This window comes from Crocodylus siamensis, chromosome 4 (assembly GCF_052110815.1).
Source record: "Crocodylus siamensis isolate JL-2025a chromosome 4, ASM5211081v1, whole genome shotgun sequence".
NCBI classification, from domain to species: domain Eukaryota; kingdom Metazoa; phylum Chordata; order Crocodylia; family Crocodylidae; genus Crocodylus; species Crocodylus siamensis.
Window position 1 is genome coordinate 211,017,525 of NC_143398.1, and position 13,480 is coordinate 211,031,004.

A 13,480-nucleotide genomic window follows, 5' to 3' on the forward strand; every position below is an offset into this window, starting at 1 on the left:
GAAATTAACCAACACTGTCCAGAAAGTGCAAAAGAGTGTGAAATTGAAAGTGTGTCCCTGGAGTGGCAACTCACCAACAGGGCCTTGGCAAATGATCAGTCATTTTCTGGATTGCCATACAAAAGCTACAGTTCATATTGCTGGGACCTTTGGGAAAACCCTTACAATATGAGTTGCAGTACGCTATCAAGAAGAAGCTGATACAACAGTTGTAGTGCAGGCATGGTGTACAAAGGCATTTTGCCATGCAATGGATATTGAATAGGATTATAATGGATGTTTCTGTTAAGTAATGTTGCAGATCTTTACTTTGTATTTTTAGTAAATATATTTTGAGCTATAGTCCTACTTTTCTCTGAGTTAGATTTCAGTTTCCAGTTATATCTCAAAAGGAAATCATTTCTTTTCTTCCTCTTAAGTACCTGCTGCTCTGTTATTCAGGTGCTTCCGGGCTTTCTGCCTTCATTCCATATTTAAAAAGTAGACATCACTAGTATTGTTATTAATTATAGTCATTAGTGTTTAAATTGCAATAGCACCTACAGGTACTATCTGACTTTGGGACTCATTGAATTAGGATAAAAATATATCCTGCGGGCTAGACTTGGTCTGCCAACTGATTTGGTCCAGCCCATGAGGGTGGGGGTGGGGTGCTCATTATGCTGGGCAGGCAGAGTGGGTAGAAACTGGGATTTGGAGCTGGAGTTGGACAGTATATGAGGCTCATCTTCTACATGGAGTTTCTGGCCTTTCCAATTCAATATCTAGCTGTATAGTGTAATATTTGCTATTGCACTATCAAGGAAGTCTGTTTTTATTCTGATTCATTTATCTCACTGAAGTAATCAGGGTTCTGCAATCGGAAATGATCACTAGGGCTAAATATAGATGTTCAAAGGGCTGCAGGCTGAAATCACTCTATCTCACTTTACTCAAAGTGCTATAGGAGAGCGCTTTCAACCTGAACAGATGTGTGCTGTTTGGGTGGGAGGGCAGGGCTCAATGCCTGCCTGCAGTGGCCAAGTGCAGCAGTTGGAGAGGTGTTCCTTATAGGTCTCCTAGGAGGCTGCCAGAGCAACTTCTCCCAGCCCCATCTTCCCCACCAGCTGGGGAATGTCAGCAGCAGCTGAAGGGGAATAGAGGGAAGGAAGCCTTCATGTCACTTGGACACCACCTTCCCTTCCAAACCACAGCCAGCAAACTTCATGGTGAGGGGGGCTCCCTTCAACCAGCTGCAGACAGCAGGGGCAGTGCAAGTTTCTTGCAGTGCTTTTTGCTGTGCTGGGAGTCTGGCAGCGTGAGAAAGTGCTGGGCTGGGCTGCTCCTCCTGCAGCTGCTGGCTGCTGCTGTCGAGACTTGGGTGGAGGAAAGGGAGACCCACCCTGCTATGTGGACCTGGCCCAGCCCTCCCCACAAAGACCCAAGCTGTGAGGGGCCCCTCATGACAGGGAGGCCTCCCTTTCTCCTACCCAAGCCTCTTGACAGCGGCTGCAGCAGAGCTGCTTGGCCCTGTGTTTCACTATGCCAGGCACTGGGGCTGGGGGTGGGGAAGGGAAGGGAGCCCCATTCTGTGTGGACTTGGGCTGACCAGCTCTGACTTCTGAGCCAGCAAGCAGGGGGGCTGTAATCCCTCACAGCAGTGGGTTCCAGTCTTCCCCAGCCACAGTTCCCAGCATGGTGAAAAGCTGAAGAATCCTTGCCCTACAGCTTCTGGCTGTGGCTGCCAGGTCTCTTGGATGGCGGGGAGGGGGTGGTGTGACTAGTGCTCCCCTGCCATAAGATTTGGCCCCCTGCGTAGCCCAAGCCAGCAAACTGGGGGGGAGGCTTGCAGTAGGGGGCTCCCCTTCCTCCCTCTTCCACCCCTCCCCCACTGTCAGCCACTACTGACAGTCACCAGCTGGCAAGGGAGGGAGGCAAGACTGGGGAGAGGGGCTACTCTGGCAGTGGATGCTTGGAGACTTCATCCATTACAGCACACCCTGGTCAAGCTGCAGCCCTCCACAGGGACAGGGCTGCTGTGGAGACTGAAACCCTCCTTTCCCCACCCCTCCCCCAGCCAGGCTGCACATAGAGCTGGGATCAGGAGCTGTCACTGACTTGGGTCAGTGACAGCCAATGGGGCACGGTCATCCCAGCCACTCAGGTAGAGGAAATCAGCTTTGCCTGAGGCTAGAGCAGCCCTGCACAAAACTACCTGGAATGATGATCATGCTCCAAGTTAACCCTGCATGAGATCTGGCACAGACATTTGATAACACAGGCTTGTCCAACATAAGGCCCACGAGCCACCATGTGGCCCACAAAGGCATTTTCTGTGGCCCACGGTGCTGTAATGGGAAACTAAAGTGAACACGCTTTCTGATGGCTGCTGAAGGGCTGGGGAAAGGACAAGTTTCCCACATGCACCATGCATCAACTTGATGTTGCCGATGTAGTGTGTGTGGGCAGCAGAGTGCAGACCCGGTCCCCAGCACCACCTAGGGAAGCCACCGCTTCTCAGCCTGAGCAACTCGCTGCTCCCCGCCCGCAGGTGAGAGACAGCCCAGCTTGGCTGCCCGGCCCTGGGTTGCTGGCAGAGGTGGAGCAGTGTGGGCAGGTGCCGCCTCCTGCCAGGCTGTCAGCATTGGCTGCTCCACATGGGGCAGCCCCAGGCTCAGGTGGAGCCTGTGCTCACTGCGCCCCGAGGTGCCGCCCAGCCCGGGCCCCAGCTCCCTCCAGTCCAGCGTGGCGATGCAGACCCACAGAGGAGGTGTGGTGGCTGGGCTCACCCTCATCATCTGTCTCTGCTGCCTCCTGCCTGGCCGGGGCGCTGCAGGTAGGGCAGGGCCGGGGGGGACAGGGTAGGAAGACGGTGCCTCCCCTGGGGCCGGGCCGGGGTGTATGTGTGTGTGTGTGTGTGGGGGGGGGGGGTCCGTGCCTTTCATAGGGCAGGGAGGCTCAGGGCAAGGGTTGTGCCCTGTGTTGCTCTGCTCTGCCTCAAATAATTGCCTACCCTGGTCTCAGTGGTCAGTGGTTCTCAACCTTTCTTGTACCAGGACCCAATTTGTAACCATAGATGGTCAGTCATGACCCAGTGTCCCTCACTGCTCCTACCCCCAGACTCTAGTGCCCCAGTGTCTGGTGCATGGGGGGGCCCTAAGTAGCCCCTTGCAGGCTGGAACTCTGCCAGCCCACAAGAGAAAAGCCACAGTTATATGTTTTTTTCCTTTTAAAGGAGAACCCATTTTTAAAGTTTGCTCATGACCCTTTCATATATTTTTGAGACCTACTTTTGGGTCGCGACCCATGTTTTGAGAAACACTGGCCTAGATCATGCCCGACCAGTGCTGTCCAACATCTTTTTTTAACACCTCTGATGATGGAGAGTCCATAGCTTCCCTAGGCAGTCTGTTCCACTCCCTCGCTGTTCTAATCTCTGTGAACAGAGGGCTGGTATTGGAAATATAGCGAGGTTTTCAGGCTCTGTTCTGTGCTTTGTCAGTTAACACATGGACAAAAAGAAAAGGGGAAGAGGTTTTCTCTTTAATTTCTACCTCCTCCCATTGGCAAGAAGCTGTTGGAAATTTCTTCTCAAGGTCTTGTTTGACTGGTGGCAGGATGCCTGCTGCCTCATGGGGTCCAGGTCAGGTACCGTTTTTGTTTTTATTTTGGATTTTAAACCACATTTCCAGACCCATTTCATTGTCACTTCCTGCAACTTCATTGGTGTCAAAGGTCATGTGACATCACTTCCTGATGTGATACCACTTCCTGTGAGGTCTTTGAATATGGCTCACCAGCCCAATGGGTGATAAAAAGTTCACGATCCAGTCCCACATTCAAAAAGGCTGGACACCCTTGCTCTAACAGAAAGCACTTTAGGTTAGTACACACCCATCCAGGATTAATTTAGAGTGGGATTCACCATTTTTTAAAGCACTTTATATGCCATGAATGTCAGTTTTCTTACAGCTGTTGTGCGCTTTCTGTGTGCTTCAAGCACACTGAGTGTAAAGTCTGTACCTAGCCTAAAGGCCTCAGGTAATGTTATTCAATTTATTTCTGCCTTGCATGGGGATCCAAAAATAGGAGTGGGGGCAAGGCCTCTAAATCCAGTATTTTTGAGGGATAGAGTGTGGAAGTGGTTCACTGAAGAGAGACCCTTTTACAGCAGTTAGAACTGAATCCACCAGACCCATCTCTTCTTGTGCAGAGAAGCTCTAAAATTTCTGCAGGAACTTGCATGTGCCATCAGGGGAAGCCAGAAATCAGCTTTTTGTGAAAGAGGAGAATTTCCATCTACTTCCAAAGCAAACAATGAGGACAAAAGGCCTATCACATATGACCTGAGAAAATAAAGTGTGTCCAGTTGAAAATTGCAGGTAAGGAAACACCCTTTGCCTTTTAACAAAGGGTATTAAGAGGGTGCCTACTGCAGTTTGCAAAGAGAAATAAACTGATCACTCCCCAAGGGGCTCTTTTCGCTTTATCTGACCAAGTTATTTACCTCTTGTCTTGTTAAGACAACACAGTCAGTCTATGAGAAGCTTGTGATAGGGTGATAAAAATGTTTTGTCCTCTTGCTAGAATGAATGTAAAAGATTTAACTTAGTTTTATGTTTTAGTTATGAATTATCATTGATCATTGATTGACAATTGGTTGTTATTCACTACTACATTAATTCTAGTACATCTGGGGTCTGTGGGTACATAGTGGTTAACCAGTCACGCTTCTTTTAGAAATCCCAATTTACTTTATTAGAAAATAACTAGACAGTAGTAGTCAGCAGAAGTGGCATAGGGGAATGGATTTGAAGAGCTGTATAAATAACAAAGTACATATAAAACTGAGCACAAACTAGGAAGCAGATGCATAAAAGAAAAGGGAAGGGAAGGATGACTCACATAAGTAGCCTTCCTACTTTTTAGAAATTTTTCAGCTGGTGTACTGCTAGCAAAAGAGCACAATGTTAATTTAGAGAAAATAGCTTTTTGTTGAGGGACAGTGGAAACAATCATTTGAAAAGGTGCCAGAATTTCTGCAGTCACTTCCTGTGCCATGAATCTGGATGATTCAGCATTGGTGGTTTTCTAGAAACATTCAGTCATTGGGACCTTTTTATCTTTTCCTTGAATAATTTGATTTATTATAATTTTTTTCTGTTTCTCTGATCAAGTTTGTAAGTAGATTTTGGTAATGATTTACTGTCCTTCCTTGTTCTTTTGTCTCATATTTTATGTCTTTGGAGGCTCTTAGTGCTTTTTGTCCTTGGCAGGGATCAATGTTTTCTTATTTTTGATCACTGGTCCAAGGTGGGTGCTTACAGAAGTTTACTGACACTGTAAATGTTTCTACGGGTCCCACCGAATCTTCTTTTTTGGCCTTGGCAGGTAACAAAGTATTTCACCTTAATGTTTTATCATTGTGATTGCTGTCTTGCTTTTTTCACCACTTTTGAGATGACTTCAGCAACCAATGTTGCATGAATTACTATAAAAATGTTGATATTTTATCTTTTCTGACAGCTGAAAAAACTCTACTTGATGCTCTGAGCCCTGATTTTTCTTGTCCTAGAGGCTTACAAGGCTCACAGTACTTTTGATACAGTTGAACTTTTTTGGTGATGGTAGGGGACTGACTATAGCTAGCATCACACAGTTATAATGAATTGTCTGTGGTATGCAGCTTAGTGGTCACAAGTCCTCTTCTTTTCCTAAGAGAAATGCTGCTTCTGCTACAGGATATATTTGCCATTGGATTAGTACTAGCTTCCTTGGTGACGCTGGTGTAATGATGGCTCACCGTTCCCTTTGGGGTTGGTAGGGCACTGCACTAACCAGGCTTTCTTTTGAAACAGTACCCTATATTGTCCTGATTCAGGTAAGTCTGCACGAATTTCAGCTAAGGCTTTAGCACTATTTGGAGACAAGGAGCTATCACTGCATTCATCGCAGGGAAACTAGGCAGCCTCTTTATGCCATGCTCCTCAACAATTGTTTTGGAACCAGGAAAATTGTTTTGAGCAGGAAAAGAGCAGGAGCAGATTACCGTCACCAGCTCATCAAGCCTTGTGGTGCTATTACAGTTCAGCAGATTAATCATATGGATTAATACCACTGATCTTTGGTAATCTTTTTGACATATTCACCTGGCACTTTTCCCACCTGTAACCTTCTATTATATAAACTGGAACAAATTCATCTGAAGTCCATGGTGAATGATTCCTTGTAATGGAATCATTCAAGTTAGTGCTTTAGTTCAGCTGGTTTACACCTAGAGTACCTACATCTTCATATTCTTAAGTACAGCTAAGATGTCTTAACAGTGCCCTATCAGTTGATTCTGGATGCATATAGGCTTTACTTTTTTACTGGTGGAATCTCAGTTCCACTGATAGAAACCTGAAGTGTAGAAGTGTTCCCACAGTTTCTATTGGACCAAGCACAGGAGGTTCCAAAGAAAAATCTACTACCTCCGGTGAGGTAGAATTGGCCTCTGGTAGAATTTCTACCAGAGAAACATGTGCTCGTACACTTGCCCCAGTGATAGAAGATGCTGTTCTGCAGCATCTTGGCATGTTTTGCTCCATTCCCTCCCCTCCCCTGCCCTCTAGGGAGACTGGCTTCAACTTTACTGCTGCAGCCCAATAGACATCATACCGTTCCCTCGGACAGCTTCAGGGCCTGGAAAGCCTAACTCCTTTCTGCAGCCCTGGGGCTGTACTACTGCCTACTCTACCACCCTGAGCAGACAGGAGAACCCAGCCCTCCAGCATCTGACCAGATCTGCCAACTCCCTCTACCCCCATACCTGACCCCAACCTGACCCCTCTCATTCCTAGACCAACCTCCCTAGCCCTGCATCCATGTCTGGACCAGTTGAACTCTCCCTCTGTCTGTCTTTCCTGCATTCCCCCTCCCCCCAACCTTCCTTCCCTTCCTTCATACCAGCCCAATCACCTCTCCCCCACCCCCTTTGACTGGGGGAGAGGTGGGTCTGAGGATTGTGGGGGGGGGGAGGGAAGGAGGAGGGTCTGGCAGATCCAAGTTCAATTATCCAGGACCCAAAGTGCCAAGAGCCTGCCCACCCCCCCCATACTCAGGCTGCATACGTCCGGCTGCTTCCATTCATGGACCTCTACAGACCCAAACCAACCTGAACCCTGGCTCCTGCCATTCTTGAAGCCCCAGCTTCTCCCCCTCTTCCCTACTCTGAACTGGGATTGTACTTAAGAGGCTGATTTGGGTCTTGCAGGAGAGGGGATGAAGTCTATCCAATTTAGGTACAGGATGGGATGGGGTCTGGCAGATCCAGATCCAGTCTCCCAGGACCTGAAGTGCCTATATTCTGTCCCTTCCATACCTAGATCCAATTGACCATGGCCCTCATGTAAGCCTGATGTGCCAGCACCTGACCCTGACCAAAATGCAAAACCTGTACTGTAAATGGATCCATCTGCAGGTGCTGGTAGGGACCCATGGAGGGCTTCTAGATAGGAAATTTGGCCTGAAATGACAGCAGGTATGTTCTGAAGTTCCTGTCTCAAGACCTGGTGGAAGGGAGGGAAGGAAGGAAGGAGTGATGTGGGCAGCAACAGGCATAGTCTCTGAAGAGGCCAGCCACTCAGCTCTGACCTCTGCTCTCGGCTGTCTATAGAGCCAATCTTCTAGAATGCTTGTACGGGGCTCTCCGAGTAAGGTTTTCTACACAGGGAACAACCCAGTAAGATTCTCCTGGATCTTGTGAATGCTTTACCCTGTTGTTAGAAGCAGTCTTTTTATTTATTGATTGATTGATTTTTTGGCTAAGGCATATAACTGAGTTCTTGATTACTTATAATTTTGGATATCATCTTTTTTGGTTAGCCCCAGTTCTCTTGGTCTAATTTCACTAAATTTCTCCTGAATTGTATTAAATGGATAGTTGTTTGTTTTTGGGGGGCTTCTTAATCACTGAAGTCATAATCCATTATGTGGTTCTGCAATGGACTCTTTAAAAGATTTGCCACATTTCAAACTGGGAGTGGTTGCATTTCAGCAGTGATTCAGAATACACACTACTATATAATTAGAAGATAAAAGTGATGAAGGTCGAGAGAGCGAGCAATAGATAAGATACTCTGGGATCTGTGCACATTCTAAAATCTGGCTCTCTGAAAAGTCTTTATCAAAGAGTTTTATCCGTTACATTTTTATAAGAATCAGAAATAAGCAGCTTCTGATTATAATTGTATCTGAGGGGCTTAATTGTATCAAAACTAAACCAATATTTTTGTGTGTTAATTGATGAGGAGGTGAAGTTAGAAGTGAAAAGTAATATAATAATCTTGCATTTCCAAGGGTTTAGTTTTTTTGTTTGTTTTAAACTGAAACCCCCTGTAGATAATGTTCAAGCATTTTTTAATACATGGTAGAAAGCATCCAGAAATTGTTTCCTTAACTATAATCCACAGCCTATTCTTTGGTTTTATGTTCAGCTTGTTTACTTTTGTTTTGTTGTACGGCTACTTGTTACAGAATATATTTATGTGGTCTTGGTGTCTGAAATTCAGCTGTTGTTATTCTGTGAGTGGGAAAGGGTAGGGAATTGTGATTGTAAAAGACTTTATCAATGAGCATCCTCACAAGCAAGCAAAATCTTGAAAGGGTCATTTCTGTGTTGCTCTTTTCCCACCTTACTGCACACTAATTCAAGAGATTCCAATCTGGCTTTAGGCTACGTATATCCTAGCAGAAAACTCACAAGGGCCTGTCATGATTTATGCTTTTTTTTTTTTTTTTTTTTGCCAAGTCAGTGCTTTGGTGCTTGAGATCAGCACAATGAACTCTCTAGAATCACATACTTGATAGCTGTAAGCATCTCTTTGTTCCTTCAGGTTTTGTACAGAACTGGTTTACTACTTCTTTTTTCCAGTGATTTTATTGTTGCCATCAATAGTTTTACTTCTCATTCTGTTCATCTTGTGTGGCCTGCTATGCATATTGACTTTACATTTTTTCAGTATGCTTATTCTCTATGTTAGATACTAGTTTAATGTGTGCCAGCCTCAAAGGGGATTCATTTGTTTCTCCTTATTGAAAAGAGCAGAGACAGTATCCAGAAGCACAGTATTAGAGCCTCACCTGATGTAATCTGGCATAATACTTCAGTGGAACTACATATTTTTGCAGCAGCTGGAAAAAAAAAAATCTGGCCCATGCTGACTCAGCAAGCTTTCGAGATGATGTTTGAAGGTATGTGACTCTTTGATTGAAATTGCAGTTCTTGGGTTGCTTTTAAAAGAACCAAGTGGAATGGTTAAGAATCAGCCCTTTTTAATCTCTCTTGATTCATAAGTTTTTATGATGAATGATATAAGGCAGGACAGCCTCCATATGGACCATAGACCTGAAACATTAGAATGTCTTCCCACATCTAAAATATATAAACTGTGCACTCCTTTGGGGTAAGCTGTATTTCTTTGGGACCATTTGACAAAGGTGTTAAGTTCCATCAGGGACATTCTGTCTAATTCCTTTCCTCAGGATAGGTTAAATATATTAGACTTTATACACTTTTGGTACAACTAGGTTTAAGGAAAAGAGAGGTAGTTGGCTGTGTTAATCTGAAGTTAGGCAGAAGGCAGGGCCAAGTAGCACTTAGTGAGTAACTGGTTCAGAGAAACATAAGTTTTCATAGACAGCAGCCTACTTTGTCAGATGCCATGAATGGAGTTGTAGAAAACATTTACCCTGACCTGCCTTCTAGGATAGGGAAGTTAAGGCAAAAATATAAATGTGGTAGGAAATGCTACACTTCCATTAGGTGCTTCAGTTTTCTTTCTTTAACTCCTTTATTGGCTAAAGATTTTGTTTTTGTTTTGATATTTCTCCATCTGAGAAACAGTAGTTGTTTCAGACAAATGGTAATTAAACCCATCACATAACAGCTTGTTATATCAATTAGCATTCTACTTACTGGGAAATATAAACCACAGTCAATTAAGTGATACTTTTCTAGTGCAGCCAGGAAAAGAACCCAGTTACGCCTTTACTTTATCCACTGCATCCTTTTAGACTATATTCATGCCCTTGGGTTCATGTATGCACCACAATTTTTGCCCTTTCATGTGCTGCAACTATGTGTCTGTTTGCATGAGTGAGATTTCCCAACACTTTAGAAGTCTTTCTTGTGCATTAAGCTAAAACTCCTTGGACATAGGTTAGTTTGGTTTACTGGGAATTAAAGCTTCAAGTCCATGGATTTGCTGCATGCAAACAGATATTCAAAGACTTGTAATGAACCTCTTTGCCCACCAGATGGCACTGCAACTTTTTGTAGTTCACCCCTTTGAATTGCTTTCACTTTCGAATTGCTTCCACTTTTTCCCCCTTGTGTGGCTTTTCTTTCCTTCTTGTTTGCCAGCTCCTTGCTTCCACAGCCGTGCAGCGGGACATGGGCACAGGGTTGGTGGGGGGCCCCAGGCTGTGGGGGCAGTGCTGGACCATCCTGCTGTCCTGTGGTGCTGTCTTGGCTTAATTCATTTGAAAACTAGTGTGTGTAAACACAGATGCGACACTCCAAGTCTTAATTAATTTGAAAACCTAGTGCATGTAAAAACAGATGCAATGCTCCAAAATAAACAAGTTCACATTTTCTAAAACTATTTAATTTAATGAAGATTAAAACTCGTGGTGTGTACAGGTGCCCCTTGATATTATTGCTGTGTTCTTTGGAGATAGACTCTCCATTTGCCATTTTTTCTTCTTTCTTATTATCTGTTTTTAGGTTACAATAAGAAGTTGTCTAGTCCTCTGACTCCTAGCAGAGGAAAGGAGTTCTGGCACTTGTCTTTTTACTGTTTGGTTTAAGACAGCTGCTAGATGCTGAAGGGTAGAACAGGTTTCTGAATATTCTGAATACTCTTGTTCTGTGGGAACTGATGGGAATTGGATTAGCAGCGTATTTGAGGAATGGCTAGCTTCAGAAGTGCCGCAAGCTTTGGAAGTATTATCTATGCCAACCCATTCTCTTCTCCAAGGTGACAGTGGTTCTTGGAGCTATCTCTTGGAAGTAACCCTTATCGTCACCCTACCTATAGAATAAAAGTCAGCAGTTCGAGCAGAGCACTGTAGTATGCTGTAATATTTGACTACATCTGCATGTCATGGAAACAAGAATGAAAATAATCCTATTGTTTTTCTAGTTTGAACTATTCAACTGTTCTGTTTTGGTTCATGAAGCAACATTCAAGAAAGCCTAAAGCTATGGCTGTGCTGCATCCCTATCAGTTCTGGAACTACAAACCCCACATGCACACTCTCCCTTTTTCTTTATGCCCGAGCCCAGCAATTATGTGGAGAAAATGGCTCAGAAGTGCTGTTCTCAGGCAGAATATTTTGAGGACCCCTCTCTATTCCTCTTGGGCTCAGAGGCATGGTCAGAGCAGGAGCAGGTGGCTTTTTTCTCAATGGTGGTCCCAGGCATGGCAAAGTTTTTATAGACAGTTGAGGATAATCTAGCAGGAAATGATGAATAAAATGATCACAGGCTAGAGCAGTGAAGGAAAAGGGGTTCCTCAGACTAATGTCTGAAGATTTATTACTTCAAGAAACAGAAATTGGCCAGTAGATAATTTATGTTAGGGTCACAAGAAGGGTTTGTAGCTGCCAACAAAAAAAAAAGTCTTTTGTTTTGGTGGTGCTCACAGCAAGGTCTTTTTGACCAGGGACTCCCATGTCAGTTTGGGAAAAGACTGTTATGGCAGGTTCCATGCAATAAGTTTTTAAGGCGAGCCACTTTTTAAAATGTAAGATTCCCAAGTTCTAAAGTTTGGTTTTATGTCTTTAATTTTTCAGTGAGTAGCCAAATAGCAGATACATTTCTGCCTGTTCTTTCCTTTGTCTTCCCACCCTAACTAATTGCACATTCTCCTTTCCCTTTGTTCTCAGGCTGAAATAAATGGAGCAGAAATGCAGAAGCGTGGTTAAGAGAGCAGAGAAGTCCTCTTTCACATTCCCCCTATTCACTTGTCTCTACTATAACTTACTTTTATTTGAAAAGATTCTCTTTCTCTCTCTAACTAACTTGTCACTACTGAAAAGGGAGAATGCAGGTTCCTTCTTCCATTTGGTATACTAGATAACCCTATCTGCTTCATTCTCTCTGCTCAAAGTAATTGTTCTTATTTTCATATTTTCCTTCCTGTCCAGCTAAGGGAGTCTTATGAACACAGACATGGTCACCAAAATTACTGGCATTTGTTTTGTAGTGTTCTCCCTAGTGTTAAAAATATATCATGCAAAAATAAATAACTGAACCAAGATAGCTTATGACACCCTTATTAGGTCATGTACACCAAGCAGAGAGATTCTTTTTACATATTTATATCAAACTACCAGCCATTTATGATTCAAGCTTGGTAAGGGTAGGGCTGTAGTTTAAATAGATCACATCACTTATTTTGTTAGTATTCAGTACTGATATGAAAGTTCATTTTGTTGGGAAAAAAAAAGTCTTTCCCAACCTGTTTCAGATTCTATCCATATCTTTTTTGTAGCTGCCCAGATATCCCACATGATTTTGTTGGTGGAGAGAAGATTGCTTTGTTTACAGTCAATGTCAAGGATACCAGCGAGTAACCAACAAGCCCTGATGTAATGGCAGTGACATTATCAGACATCTTGTCTCCTGTCTATACTTGCTGGTAAAGGGAATGCATTCACTTGTCTGAGCTAGTCTAGGAAGCTAGATGTGTGTATATATAAGATATAACCTTACCCTTATGGTAAGAAATGCTTCTTCCCATTTCAACTGGCAGGCTGAGCAGAATTGTTACAGTTTTCTGGTAAATAATATTGTCAGGTTGATGGTAGTCTTGTCACAGTCAAACTGTAAAGTAGTTGTTACTGTAAAACTAAAATTTTTGCCATTCCTAGAGGGCTGTTATACATAATAGGACATAAACTCCAGACTTCAAGGTTTCTTATAGGAATTTTTTTATTTTTTGGCATTGACCACAAATTTAAAATATTCTGATTTTTATCATTGCCATTTTTATTAAGGTAGGATGTGGTATTGGTCAAATGTATCTTAGCACTTTAACTTTCTATTTCTTTAACTGTGAAGTGGGATCTGTGCTCTTCTGTGGCATTCTGTTCTACTGGAAAAGCTTGACACTAAGTGGATATATATTTTTAAATATAGACGAAGAAGCTATTATTTTTTATTTAGCTTTTACTGTATAATGGAATTTGTGACAAGGTTATTTGCTTCAATATAATTTTGTGTACTGATTAGTGTTCTTTGGAAAGGGCCTTGAGGCACATTGCACAAAAGACGCTACATAAGCAGGGAATGGAAGGGTAAACGACCTTCATTTAAATGCAGTCAAGTAATCATTATCAAAGTTTTAAGCAATTTGAACTGCCTAACAGGAGGTATGATGACAATAATTGCCATCATCCTTAAAGGACAGCTGTACCCATTTTCATCACTGCCACATATTTAAAGTTCAGACAA

The 13,480-nt window shown here is 43.5% G+C and overlaps 1 protein-coding gene across 3 annotated transcripts in view; it reads left to right on the top strand.

The window, feature by feature from the left end:
- The window catches only part of FIGN (fidgetin, microtubule severing factor), a 131,871-nt gene that overhangs the window by 71,209 nt on the left and 47,182 nt on the right, over positions 1-13,480 (top strand). The gene's annotated exons all lie outside the window — the stretch shown is intronic.